This window comes from Harpia harpyja, chromosome 7 (genome assembly GCF_026419915.1).
Source record: "Harpia harpyja isolate bHarHar1 chromosome 7, bHarHar1 primary haplotype, whole genome shotgun sequence".
NCBI classification, from domain to species: domain Eukaryota; kingdom Metazoa; phylum Chordata; class Aves; order Accipitriformes; family Accipitridae; genus Harpia; species Harpia harpyja.
Window position 1 is genome coordinate 30212206 of NC_068946.1, and position 13475 is coordinate 30225680.

General features: G+C 42.7%; 1 long non-coding RNA gene across 1 annotated transcript; it reads right to left on the bottom strand.

The window, feature by feature from the left end:
- Window positions 1-1013: 1013 nt before the first annotated feature.
- LOC128144287 (uncharacterized) lies at window positions 1014-8754 on the bottom strand. Its single transcript, XR_008236025.1, has 2 exons — window positions 8627-8754; window positions 1014-2838 (listed from the first exon to the last, which is right to left on the bottom strand). It is a non-coding gene; the product is annotated as an uncharacterized LOC128144287 (long non-coding RNA).
- Window positions 8755-13475: the final 4721 nt, after the last annotated feature.

The following is a 13475-nucleotide window of genomic DNA, read 5'->3' on the forward strand; positions in this document are numbered from 1 at the left end:
TTAAAAACATACAAGCCTGCTGCAAGTTAAGTCATACTTATCAGATGTGCTGGTAGTGAATCATGCTGACAGATTGGCTCTGTTTACCTCAAACAAACTGTCAGAAATGTTCAGTACTTGAACCAAAGCATGGGAAAGGCTTTCAAATACACACACAGATCAGATCATAGCCCCGTGCATCATATTTTGCATATTTCATAAAGGTATCACATGTACGTTTGCATGTAACAATCCGAACACGCTGTTTACAAAGGTATTTGGTATCTCTGCAAGAGAAAGCAATCAAGACTTATGTCTAATGGGGCAGGAGTGGATTTTTTCTTGCTCATTCTGCCCAGCGAGGCTGGCTGGGGGCTGCAGGAGCTGCCGAGCCGCAAACACTGCTGTAGTTCCTCCAGTGCTTTGTCCCTCTGCTTCATACAAGGCTCCCAATGGTTTTGTGCCACTTTGTGCTGCGCTGGTACTCCAGATGGACTGTGGGACCATGTGGCAACTAAGAGTACAGGAGTACAGACAGCACAGTCTGCTCGAGTGGCCACAGCACTCATTTGCCACAAGTAAGGAGCAGCATTAAAATGTGTTTGCTTTACATTGCCTGGGAAATTCTCTCTCCATAGGGGGCTGTATATAATAATCTTGCTTTTCTTTCTCTGCTTCAGCCTCACAATTTTGGTTCTAAGATTAGTTTTCTTAGCAATTTTAGAAACATTTTAAAACTGAGTTTCTTGAAAAGACGCATTCCCTGGACATGATCATGTTTCCAAAGTCGTAAACACACACGCATACAGCTATGTTTTCTGATAGCAGCCCTTAACCACCTGCCACAGAGAACCCGCTGCACATGACTGTAGGTTGGGAACCCAAGGTGACAGTCTTAAAAAACCCCTTAGATTGGTGTGATTCCATTTCCAGTGGTCTTAAAAGAACCCCCTCCCTTGTTTTAAAGAGCTTTTAAAATAATCTACTTCCCTGCACAAGATTCAGAATTAAGAATAAAATGATACAAACCCTGGTTGAAATTTATAATTGCCAAGTTTAATATTGTAAAAGCAGGGTAACTAAATAGTTCATATTAAACAACTTACCCACAGCCTTGCTCAATGTTTAAATGGAAACCAAGTGGGACAATCTGAGGCTAGAGCAGAGGGAGCAGCAGGGGGTTGTTTTGTTTTTCACTTCTTGTTTTATTTTTTTGTGTTTTCTATCTGTGAAAGTGTCAGAAAGCCTCCCCCTGTGGCCATGAGGCATCATTTCTAACTGAGCAGGGACCAGCCCAAAATGCTTCAGATCTGCACTTACCCAAAGGGGCTGGCGAGAATTTAAAATGCGAGCAAGGTTTCTTGTTAGAAATAACTACAAATCAGGAGTTCAGAACAGGAATGTCCTGGTGCAAGAGGGACCACTGGTTACAGCTTATTTATGTGTACAGGAATTCAGTTAGGATCGACCTGGGAACCCACCAACGTTGTTGTGATAGGGTGACTTAGGAGAGAAAGGCTTTACAGGACTGTACTCTGCTATAAAAACTGGCTTAGAGCTGCAGCGCCTGTCTGCTCACTAGGTCTGCATGCTCACCAGGAAACGATAGCTTGTTCGCATCCAGTACCACTGAACGTGGCATATAAGGCACTCTGAAGGGTGCTGTGGCTAGACTCATGGCAGGTTATGATCCAGGACAGGCTTACAAACTGGCATCTGGCCACACTAGACAATAACTAAGTAAAAATTAATTCCCTCCATCTATTTTACTGCTAGTGAAAAATGTATTTGTTTATATAGGAAAAAAAAGGGGGAGACAGTAAATTCTTGACTTTGTAGGGAACCTGTAATGGTTCTTTCCTGCTAGGTGAACAGAGCTCCTGACTTCTTACACAATGTGTAGTTTCACAACCTTCGTCATGTTTATGAAAGGGACTGAGAAGACTGCTGTTCTATTACTTTTTGTACTTGACTTCCATTGTGTTAGTTTTGCTTCAGTATTACTTTTTTGATCTCCAGCCATCACCACCTTAAGCCAATACTTGCAGAGAGGAAATGGCAAGTTGTTCTAGCCAAAACACCTGCAGTACCCTGGCTGCTGGCAACTCAGTTTCCCTACTTTTACGATTATCTGTTACTTAGGGGGAGACTAGCCTTTGCAGAGGACAAGAAGAGGAGGGTCTAGAGAGATACTTGTGGGTCATTCAGATCCTTTTACAACCGTTGTTTTAAAAGGATCTATGACCTGTAGGAATCCATCAGAAAGACAGAAATCCAGGCAAACACAAAAGCTGCCTGAAAGATTTCTTTACGTAGACATTTCTTTCTCTGTGTTTTCAGGGCATTTAGCAATATTCTTGTAAATATGGCAGATATAGAAATTTTTCTGTTTTTATAGAGCTTTTCACCTTCATAAATCTGGAAATGATGTGCCACTTGCCAACTCCAAATGAAAATGCAACCTTCTGTTCCCTCTTGAATAGTATTATCTGTATCTATAGTACAGGCTACAGAAATGGGGAAAAGCGAGCTAATTAAGACATTCTTCTCACTCTGTGATACTAAAGCAAATTGCAGATACATTAAAAATATTCCCTTCACAGTACTTTGCATGTTATATAAAGTCCTGGGAATGAATCGTCCTAGGATGGATGATATTTTTAAATGACAAGCTAAAATGAAAACAGTTTCCAATGGTTTTCACATAGTTCTGTGAAGCAGACCCTGCTCAGGCTTCAGCTTTGGGCTCAGCATTTAAGTGACTGAATCTGTCAATCACCAAAGGGCCGTGGGCTCTTTCTTGTCTCCTTGGGTTTGTTGACAGCAGCTTCTCAAGTCCGCAGCGCCCTGATGCACCACCTACACAAACAGATATACACAAAACATCTAAAGTAGTAAGATAATTTGAACTGTGTTTTGGAAATAAACACAGCTTTTTCTTACTGGATGAGAACAAAATTGTTGAGGAATATTTTTAATGTTGTTACAAGTGTATTTATTTGATTGTCCCTTTCTGGTTTTCCTTTTTCTTACTGAAGCCATTTTTATTCAGTTCCCTGCTGAAACTACTAAAAACTCCATCTTTGGGACACCAGAATGAGCAATCTTTTACATCACCAGACAAGACACAAGCAAAAGAAAAAGCTTCAAAACCAAAGGGTCTAGTGTGAGATAGGTATGCTAACATCTGCCTTCCTAGCTCTCTGTCTTTATAATATCTAGTATCTAGCAGTTTCAGTGGAATCTTTCAAATCTTGACAATGCTGTGGGATGTCACAAGCTGCTTATAAAAATGAAAGATACTGTGAGTCATCAGTCTCTTTTTCCAATAATAGACCTGGGTAAGTTCAGGATCTGTCTGATGCCTGGTTTATCAGGTTTTCTGTGATACAAGACACAGGAGACGAAAAGATTCTGATTTGTTTAGATATGTTACCTTGTTCCTGGAATTGCTTGTGTTTCAGACACAAACTAACTTTCCTGCAACTAGCTGAAGAAGTCACATGGCAAATTTCTGTTCATTTACTCATCCTAGAACTGTCATTTTTTGCGTGTTCTGTAAACTCCTAATTCTCCTTCCCCCCCTCGTTTCCCCACCACCACCTTTATAAAGTAGCATTCTGCTTTCCCGTGTTGCTATGACAACATTTACACTTGCATTTTGAAGGCAAACTGTGTGGTTTCCTTCCATATTTTTTTCAGCGTGCTCTTGTGTTAGAGGAACACACAGGGGAATGAAGGCTATCGCAGATAAAGCTTTAAGCAGCAGGGTGCAACTTTATTTCTCAACATAAAGGGCATTTAAGTGCATCTAGCATGGATTTACCTATGATATAATTCCTCAGCGTACCCCAAAGACAGATTCATTCGGTTTAATCTTCTGAATATTCTTCCTCAGTGCAAGAGAAAATTAAAGGAGAAACAGTGGAAACTTCAGATCTGCCTCTCTCTCCTGCCTCCTCTCATGCAGGCAGAAAGTCCACCAGCACATTTCACAATGGCCTTTACTTCTAGGACCTGTCGACTAATTCCAGAGAGGGAGAGCAGCTAAAGGGAACCGAAGGTTCAAAAAGATTGCAAGTTACTTTTTAAATTAATCAGGGGGCAGAAACAAAGAGAAAAAACCCTTTCCTTTGCCTTCCAGCTGCTCAGAGGAAGGCCTTTGCAAATGTAGCATATTGCACTGCAAAATATAGGAACTAATGCTTGCACCTGATAAGAGTGACAGTTGTTTATATGGGCAGAGAGGGGTGCTGTTCTCCAGCTCCCAACAGAATCCTTGGTGCCACTACCTTGCCAATGACTTTCCATATTATGAACAGACCAACTGAACTCTGGCTCTGCACAGGTCTAGAAGGTGGCTGGCAGCTAATCTACAGCAGAGGTAAAGAAAAATTCTCCTCCAGGGACAAAACCTCTGCAAGATGTTTTGAAACAATTGGGTCTTTATTAGAAATGCCAGGAGCTAAAAAATGCCTCACTTCACCAAGCGCCTGGCTCTCCTATTTCAGCCACAGGACCTGAGTCAGAGAAGTCTTACGAGCTACAGCACTTTCTGTTTGGAACATAAAACTTCATGGTAACAGTACATTCTCTCCAAGCAAGAGGTAGGCTGGCTTAGTTGATGCTTATTTCAGATCTCTTTAAAATCCTACAGGAGAGGATATGCAGCAGATACATCTCTATATTTCTGGCACTGTTAGCAATCTGAATTGCCTCTCCTTACTCAGGCTGTGGGAGCATTGTCCTTTTTTTAACAGAGTGTACCTCTGCAACATGCTGGCTAAAGGAAAAGCTTGTGCTCACTGAGCGTGGGAAAATACTGAACTCTGAACACTGCTGACAAGATGCTAAACCAGGTCAACAGACTATGGAACAAGTACATTTGCAAACAAAATGTGTTGCATTTAAATAGGTTGTTAATATGTTCTTCAGTGCATAATGGTATCAGCTGAGTGGGCTTAGAAAACTCACTGCACTCAGAACTAAGTCCTATAAGAAGCATGAAATTCCAATATTAATCTAGCTTGTATGAGCATGCCATGAACTCAGGGGGAACCACAAGGGCCTCTCTTGCTTCAGCACTGAGCTCTGTATTATCCAGTAATTCCCTGTCATGCCCACTTTCAGAGATATCCCTCAACAAAATGCAATCCACACAGACTTTAGAAGGCAGATAAATACACTGAAAATTATCAACGTAGAACAAACATGATTTAGCATGCTCAGCGGCCAAATCAAGTTTGCACAACACTGGCGACAGTTCCACTTTTGACGGAGAGGCTGGGTACTGGTGATGTCTCTTCAGCACTCATCTCCAACTGTGGAGAAGCGACTTAGCAAAACAAGAAACAGAAGGTGGCTACAGCTGTCTTGGAGGGAACCTGATGACCTCCATTCCCAAACCCTTGAAGTCTAAATCACAGCTCCACTTCTCAGTTCCATTTTGATCATCCTGTGCTATTCTATCAGTAACAGCTACTACTCTCTGGATCTGCTTTGTGGTATCCAAATTGTAACCACTGTCAGCTTCTTAATGTTTGGGGCTTTTTTTTAGTCTAAAGATGTACGTTAGAACTGAATCAATAACTAACCCTCCATCATGAAGGACAATGATCTGCAGAACTTGGCTTCACTACAAATTTACAGGGCTTAAATCAATTTCCCTGTTCATGCTACTGAAAATGTGGGAGTTACAAAGACATTACTGAAAAAGGCCAGTTTTGGCACACATCATTGGCATACAGTGCATATATGATGGGAAGAGCTGTTCCTGTGTAACATGAGAACTCAAGGGAAAAGGCAAGTGGAGTAGGAGCCTCTCAGTTTCCAGACCTTTAGGCTTTCAGAAGGCCATTCCTTCACGCGGTCATTTTTGTCCTCACTGGAGAGGGCAGCTCTGGGTGGGATGTGTTGGGGCACAGTCCCATGTGCACTGGCCGCAGGAGCACCCTGATACTTGATGCACACAGCAGTGGAGACGAGGCATAGCATAATCCCACTGCCCCTCAGCCCTGCTCCCTCTTTTCCAACATGCTTTTATGTCTCTGCACAGATTGACTGTGGCACATTTATATCCAGCAGCGTTCCTCTACAGCAGGGGATTCTTTGTTGTGAATTTATGGCTGGATTATGTCCCCCTTTAAGCTACCTCATAGGACAAAGCAGCTGTAACACATGGTCCTCACAGCACTCCCACACTGGAAGCAGGCGTGAGTGATGGAAAGGAGTCTCACCCAGCCTCCATTATGTTTTGTCACAACAAAACTCTCTAATGTGGTAAGAAAATTTAGGCAACACCCTTCTCCCTGAGGTAAGCAGGTTTAAAGCTCGTATTTCAGCTGAGCTGTGTAGGAAAAATAAGAAATGAAATACACATATCTTCTGAAAGCATATTTTCAAAATTTGAGCCGTATGCACAGTTTTGGTTTGTGTTGCATCATTCCTGTTTAAAATTCCATTTTAAAAAATCCACAAAAGAAGTATATAACAGCCAAGTTTGTTGGTTTGGTTTTTTTTTCTGACTCCTCAGTGATATTACTGCGTGTATGCAAATAAGGGTATATTTATTTGTCCATGGTGTTCGCTCTCAGCTCATTTTTCTGTCCCAATAGAGCAGTCTCAGAATTTTAAGTTTTCTAAATCAAATAATAATAAAAAAATACTTCAAGCTAGGGACAGTGAGGATTACTAACTCATGCTAAGTTCCCAAATCAGAAGTGCTAACTGCTGTACTGCCCTGTGGCTACGTAACACTGTGTGTATATTCCTAAAAGACTAAATGATCTGTACCTGTAGCTCCTATCAAGCACATGTAAGAAGATATTGCTTTTGTTCTGATCAGTGCAAAATGTCAGTCTGGACACACACAAACAGATGCAGAGGTTACAGTCGGCGAATGCCCAACCCATTTAGGGTGTGTTGGTTGCTGTTCTGTTTTTTTTTAATAATTTGGTTGCTTTGTTTTGGTTTTAAGACCCAAACAATGAAACTTCACTCATCAGCCATGGGAAACAGTTCATAGCCTGACATCTTCTGTGACAAGGGCTCTCTTGATTTGCAGTCTTAATTTTCTTTCCTTTAATTTCTACTTCTAAATTGGAGTAGTGTATGACATGCTAACTAATTTCTCTCTGTCATTAGGCTGTAGTCCTGCACATATTTATGCACATGATTAACTTTGTTATCACAAGGAATCTGAAATGAAGGTGGTAAAGCAATAAATGTGCACACATGCACAGTGTGTTGGGGATCTGAACTTCCTCAAATATCTGTTGGCTCAGACAGCTCTAATATCCTTAAACACTGCACTGTCAACCAACATACTTTACCTAGGTTACTCTCCTTTCCAAAAGCAATCCATCCAGATCATTAATCACGTAGTAACTTTCCCCTGTTAAATATCCAGTCTCTTCAGTTAATTAAGTATCCCAATATAAACATGATATTCCAGGTCTGATTTCTTCACATCTGTCCATTATCATGTAAGACTCATTCACACAGTTTGTTACAACCATTGATGTACATCCATGTTCAGAAAGATACAGCTCTCAACTGGAAATGCTCCTGGGGGTGAACAGCACATGTTCCATTTTATGACACTGGAATGGATGTGCTTTGCTCAAAAATTTTCCATACTTTTTTTATATTGCACAAAATATACATTAAATAAGACAGAAAGAGTAAGAAGATTTGGTAGAGCAGAGCATTATCTATCAAGAGGAATCAGGCAGGTCTAAAGGAGCAGTGTTATTTACAATGCTCTAAACTGGAATTCTTAACTTAATGTAATTCAAAGCCTTTATCTCAAATAAGAGCACTAGAATTTCCAGAATTTCATGGTGTTTTCCTTATGCAAAAAAGCATAAAGAATAAATAAATAAAAAGGAAGTGCAAGAATATTAAGTAACACCAAGATAATAACTTTGAGCATGGAAAGAATTAAATAAATAAATAAAAACTTATTTAACCCTCATTCTCACACACTCCTAATATCTTTCTCAAACACAGATGATCTGACATTAATGTCTAACAAAATCCAGGCTCTCTACAAAGTCCAGGGCAAAATTGACAGCCAACCCTAGGATTCAGCTGATATTTTCATTGGACAAGAGCAAAAAAGAAAGTTGCATGAGCTCTCAGCACTACTGTAGCCCCCGCAAGCAGTAGCAGGTGGAAAGTCTTGGAGCAAATACACAGTGCCGTCTTCTTTAATCATGATTCTTCCACACATTATAATACATTTAAGTGCTGTGCTTGCTCTTTAAGACGGCCTCATCTTGATAATCAATGTAGCCAGTCTAGTGAAGTGCCACTTTCCTGCTGTGAGAAAGCACAATTCTTCTTGCTGCCACAGCCCCCTGCTGACGTGTTTCACAACATTTAAGCAGGATACTGTTAAACCTTACTTCTCTTTTCTCCCTCTGTGCAGACAGAAATCTTCTTTCCTGCTGGTTTCTCACTTGAATTAAAAGCTGTTAAGATGTGCCCTGGCTTTTACCCTGATCATTGCCCTAATTTTAACCTTGTGCAACGGTTATCTTAATTTTACTCAGATTTTTAAAACTGACTCATTCAGCAAGACAAACTGTGAAACTGTCTGGTAAAAGAATAGATTTCCAATAAGCACGGTAAAAAGGTCACCTACACCAAGTTTTCTTCAGAGGCAGGTGGGAGGCAGCTTCACTACACTCACTTACAAACCACACCGAGTCAGTCCGGGGCATTCTTGTTGCTGTAAAGAATGCAAAAGGCAAGCTGGACTTGGAAATCTGCATCTGCAACGTCAGACGTGCGTTTTCGTGCCATGAGCCCTGCTTCTCAGCAGCAGCACTTTTAAAGAATGAAGGGAAAAATGAAGTTAAGGGGCTGATAGCTCTGTCAAGGTGGATAAGCACCATGAATAGATGTTAGAGTTTACAACTGGGAAGCTGATACAGGTGCAAGTTTTATGAGTTTTAAACTCTACTTTGACATAATAAGTAAAGCTAAAGCCGGAGGCTTTTATGCCATTATGAGAGGCTCTGTCAGTGAGCACTGTAATCTAATTAGTTTTGATGCAGCAAATCAGCAAAGCCATGACTGGTTATGACCTCTGCCAAGAGGATGAGAGAGCCAGACAAATGAAGCTTAAGATATTATTAGTTGTTCTGTTGCAAAGTTCCAGATAAAATATGACAGGATGTTGTTGCTTGACTTCGGCATCAGTTCTCCAGATGGCACTCAGCACTGGCTTGTAGCGAGGCTCGCAGGGAGGCTGCCACATTGTCAAAACGAAAGTTTTCCAATTACAAAGAGATAATGCGAAGAGATGCAAACTTAATCTCCTGAACGAAAGGTTGCAAGCTGTGTAATAGCAGTTGAGGGGAGAGATTTTGCATAGTTCACTTGCTTTAAATACTGCTGTTCAGGAAAGCTTTATTATCCTGCCCAGTAAAACAAAGAAATCAGATGCACTAGACTCTCTGCGTTGGGGCAGCTGTGCCTGGACACAGCGGAGCCACAGCCGCTCTTGTGGAATTAGTGGGTCTGATCCTCCTGCTGGGTGGTTGGTGTAAATCAGGAACAGAAGCCCCTGAGATAAAATGGTGTAAGATGGATCAAAAAGGAAAATTAAGGACCTTTGAACTAGCTAAGAGCTGTTCCCTTACTTTTATTTAGTGGTAGACCAAGTAACTTCTGCCAGTTTGGTTGTGGGAAATAATGTTTGTCTGGGGTTTTTTTCTCAAATTTTTATGAAATCTTTAGTGGAAAAAAGAAACAGAATGTCATGCAAGTGGTGAGCTTACAAGATTTGACACTGATGTTATGAAATACTATCTTCTTATTTATAGCGCTGTACCAGGCATGTTGAAGTTATTCAGTAGCCACAGGGACAGAATGACAGGATAGTGGCCTCATAACCAGCAGAAACAGCATCTCGCCTCATTTTGAGCTGCCGGGAAGCATCAGGAACTGTATAAAGGCTAGAAAATACAGTCAAGAAACTGTCCTCCACTTGACCCGTGTACATAAAGAACTGTTGAATGAATGCACCACATCCAATTTTAAAAGCTCTCAGTAGTATAGCTGTTATATATCACTCATGAGTGAATCACAGCTGTGCTTCTCAGGGTAAGTGTCCTCTTCCACCTGACACTCTTCTGACGTTTGAAAGCGAGACGTTTCAGGAATGTTATTTGAAATACTGCAACACAAGAAATTCCATTCCAGCATAAGAGAAAACTTTCATCTTGTGAGAGTGGTCAAACACTGGCACAGGTTGCCCAGAGAGGTTGTGGAGTGTCATCCCTGGAGCTACTCGAAGACTGGCTGGGCTGAGCGGGGAGCAGCCGGCTCCAGCTGACCCAGCTCGGGCCGGGGTGGGACTGGAGCAGCTCTGGAGGCCCCTTCCAGCCCAAACAGGTCTGGGTTCCTATGAGTCTCTTCAAATTATCATCTACTAAAACTTATATCATCCATCGACAAATCAATTTGAAAAGAAAGCCAAAATCGAAAGTCACATTCTCTCTCTGATTATAGGGATGTACTTTTAGCACATAGGAAAGTACGTAAATACGGGCAAGCAATATCAAAACATGAAACAGCAGGATTGTCTTCGATTCCCTGCTTTCTGACGAAAACAAAACTGCCCGAACGGCCCCGCCGACCCAGAAAGGGGGGCGATTTCTGCCGGCGCACAGGTGAGCACCACCGCCGCCACGCGTGCCGCCGGCAGCACGCATCTTCCCGTAGCGACGCCGAGCGCTGTGCGTGTATCCGGAGAGAGGGCTCGGTCCCGCCGCCGCCAGCCCGGCCCCAGCCCCGGCCCCGCCGGCCGCGGGTCGCCCCGAGCCGCCGCCCCGCCGCGCCCCGCGCCCCCCCGGAGGAGCAGCCGCCGCCCGGCGCAGCGCGGCCCCGCCGCCGCGGCAGCCCCACCTAGCGGGCAGCGGGGGGGGTGCGCTGGCCGAGCCCGCCGCGCTTCTTCCGCTACTTCTGAGCGCCCCGCTGGTGCCTGCCTTTAATGACCTAAGGCGGGGGAAAGCAGCCGCGGGCGAGAGGGGTGCCGGGGCGGCCTTCCTGCCTAGCTCTTACCGGGCACTGCTGGGGAAGGGGAAGCTTTTCCCTCTTGCTGGCTTTAAAAAGGCCTTGGTGATACCGAAGCTGCGTGAGCTGGGGCTAGGAAGGAGACCCTACACATGACGAAGTGGACTTAGGTTTTTTCCTTTTGGGGCACGACTTGTAAAACTAAGAATGACAAGGGAAAAGGGCTTGGAGGACTACAGAGAAATCTGGGTTGTGTCACCTCGAAGCCAATCTCCAGACAGGTCTTCAGGAGGGGCATTTCTGTGCTTTTTTTTCAGCCTAGTCCAAACAGCAAATTCAGAGGCAGCAATTTCTGATGAGAGTCTGTTCTTCAAACCACACTGCTCTTGCTTCATGAACTTTAGGATGTTTGTTTTCCAAAGGCTATATATCCGTACTGGTTAAGACAGTACATAGACTCTCTTGATGGTACACTAATGACCATCACAAAGGCCGGTGTGCCTCAGCCCTAAATATTTAGTGGGTAAGAAATATCTCTGCTTACTAGAATGGAGAGGAATGGTGATATATATGCCTGTGCACAGAGCCAAGAACAGCTTTATTGTCAAAGATGTTGCTGTCAATAGTTTGCCTTTGCGTGCTGCCTCCTTTTTCCTTTAGAGTGGGACAGGATTTTTGCATCGGTACAAACAGCCATGACAACCACAATGCTGCCACTGTGGAAGGAGAGGAGTTAAGGAAGTAGGTCACTGAATGGCATGAGGTCTTACCTGCAAAGGGCTGTGCACCTTTATTTCATGTGGAATCCAGTGGGAATAGGATACTTTGAGAATCATCATCAATGGCATAGCTGGAGATACTGAAATCTTGAATCTGAAGGGAGATGTGACAGCATTTTCACTGCTTCAGAGTCACATTTGTTCAGACAGCCAAAGATAGCAAAGATGAAGGAGGAGATTGTCTTATAATTATAGCATTTGTCTTCTCCAGGGCCCAGAATGCAGCTGTCCCAGATTTTATTCATACATATGGTTTAAAAAAAATTACCTCTCCCAAAAAGCTGTCCCCAAAAGCTGAAAGAGCTTATATTGAAAATGGGAGCTGCACCATGAAAAGAGGATCCAACAAAAGAGCACAAAGTAGGTAAGAGCGAGCTATTAACTCTACATGTGCTCGTTAGTGCCTTGTAGGCAGCAGCATGTTGGTAAATGCTCAGCTGAAGGATGAGGGGTGCTCATGGATCTCCCGAGGGAGCTTTATGCACAGGGAGAGCTCAGAAGATGGCCTGGAGCTGTTTGCTGGGGCTGTGTCTACTCAGTAAGGAACGGCAAAGCAGAGATGGTGACTGACAGGTCACTGCAATGGGAGCCCTCATCTGCTTAGCGAAGACTGGGTTGGACACAAAAAGCCTGTAAAGAGAAGAAAACTCTTTTGCATGTTCGATTTGGCAGAGATGGGGAGGGTCTTTTTCCCTCAGCAATGTTTAGTGCTCCCTCAAATGAGCAGCAGACCAGGGTCTGCCACTGTTTACTGTTTGAAATTATGTTCTCCCTTTTGGCTAAAAAGAACCATGAAAAGCATCTTACTCCAAAGTGTAGCTGTAAATTCAACATTAATAGTGCAACAGAATAAGAGAAGGGCACTTTTTTTTTCATTGAAATAGCAGGAGGTGAAAATCTCCAGTGCAATTGAAGCAGGACTGAAAGGAGGACTCTATAAATGGGATTAAAGAAGTAGATAAATGCAAAACATAGAGGAAATCAGAAATTCACGCACAGAAAAATGAAAATATCTAGAGCAGAACAGCTTGGGGGAAGTGACTCTAGTTTCACATAGGTGTGGATGACAACAAAACAGTCGTGAAGGGAAACGCCCTACAAGCTGACATACGCATTTACTGGAAAAATTATTAGGGCTGTGGGGTTTATGGGTCTAATTTTGCATTGTTTGCAAGATCTGCAAAACCTTTTGTCTCTAACGATCCCTGCACAATGAACTGATACCTGTCTTATCTTTCTGAAGAAAACTTAATTCTTGTTTCCTCATCAAGGAAGTATAGGTTTGATGTAATCAAATGTTTAGCAAGAACACATGATGTTAATCAATATTATCTTTCATGGAAATTATTGCAAATCCCCTCTGTATTTTTGCTCAGGTGAAGCCGCTTTGTTCTGGCTACTCATTTGGATGCTGAGAGTGGTGTTGTGGTAGGCAGACATGCAAATGGTAACATCAAAACGAAGAGCTCTGATCCTATCTCAGCATAATGCCTGAATAAATTCCCTTTGGTATTCCCAAAGTGCATGGCTTTTTCCATTCCATGACTTTCAAAATTTCAACTCCTTATTCTGTCTTGGGATGAAAGGAAGTTCTGAAATGTTAAGCCTATTGTTTGTTCACATTGGTGCAGCAGAGGCAGAGAGCAATCAAGGCTTAAAATTCTCTTCTGTTGGACATTATGCCTGGACAGT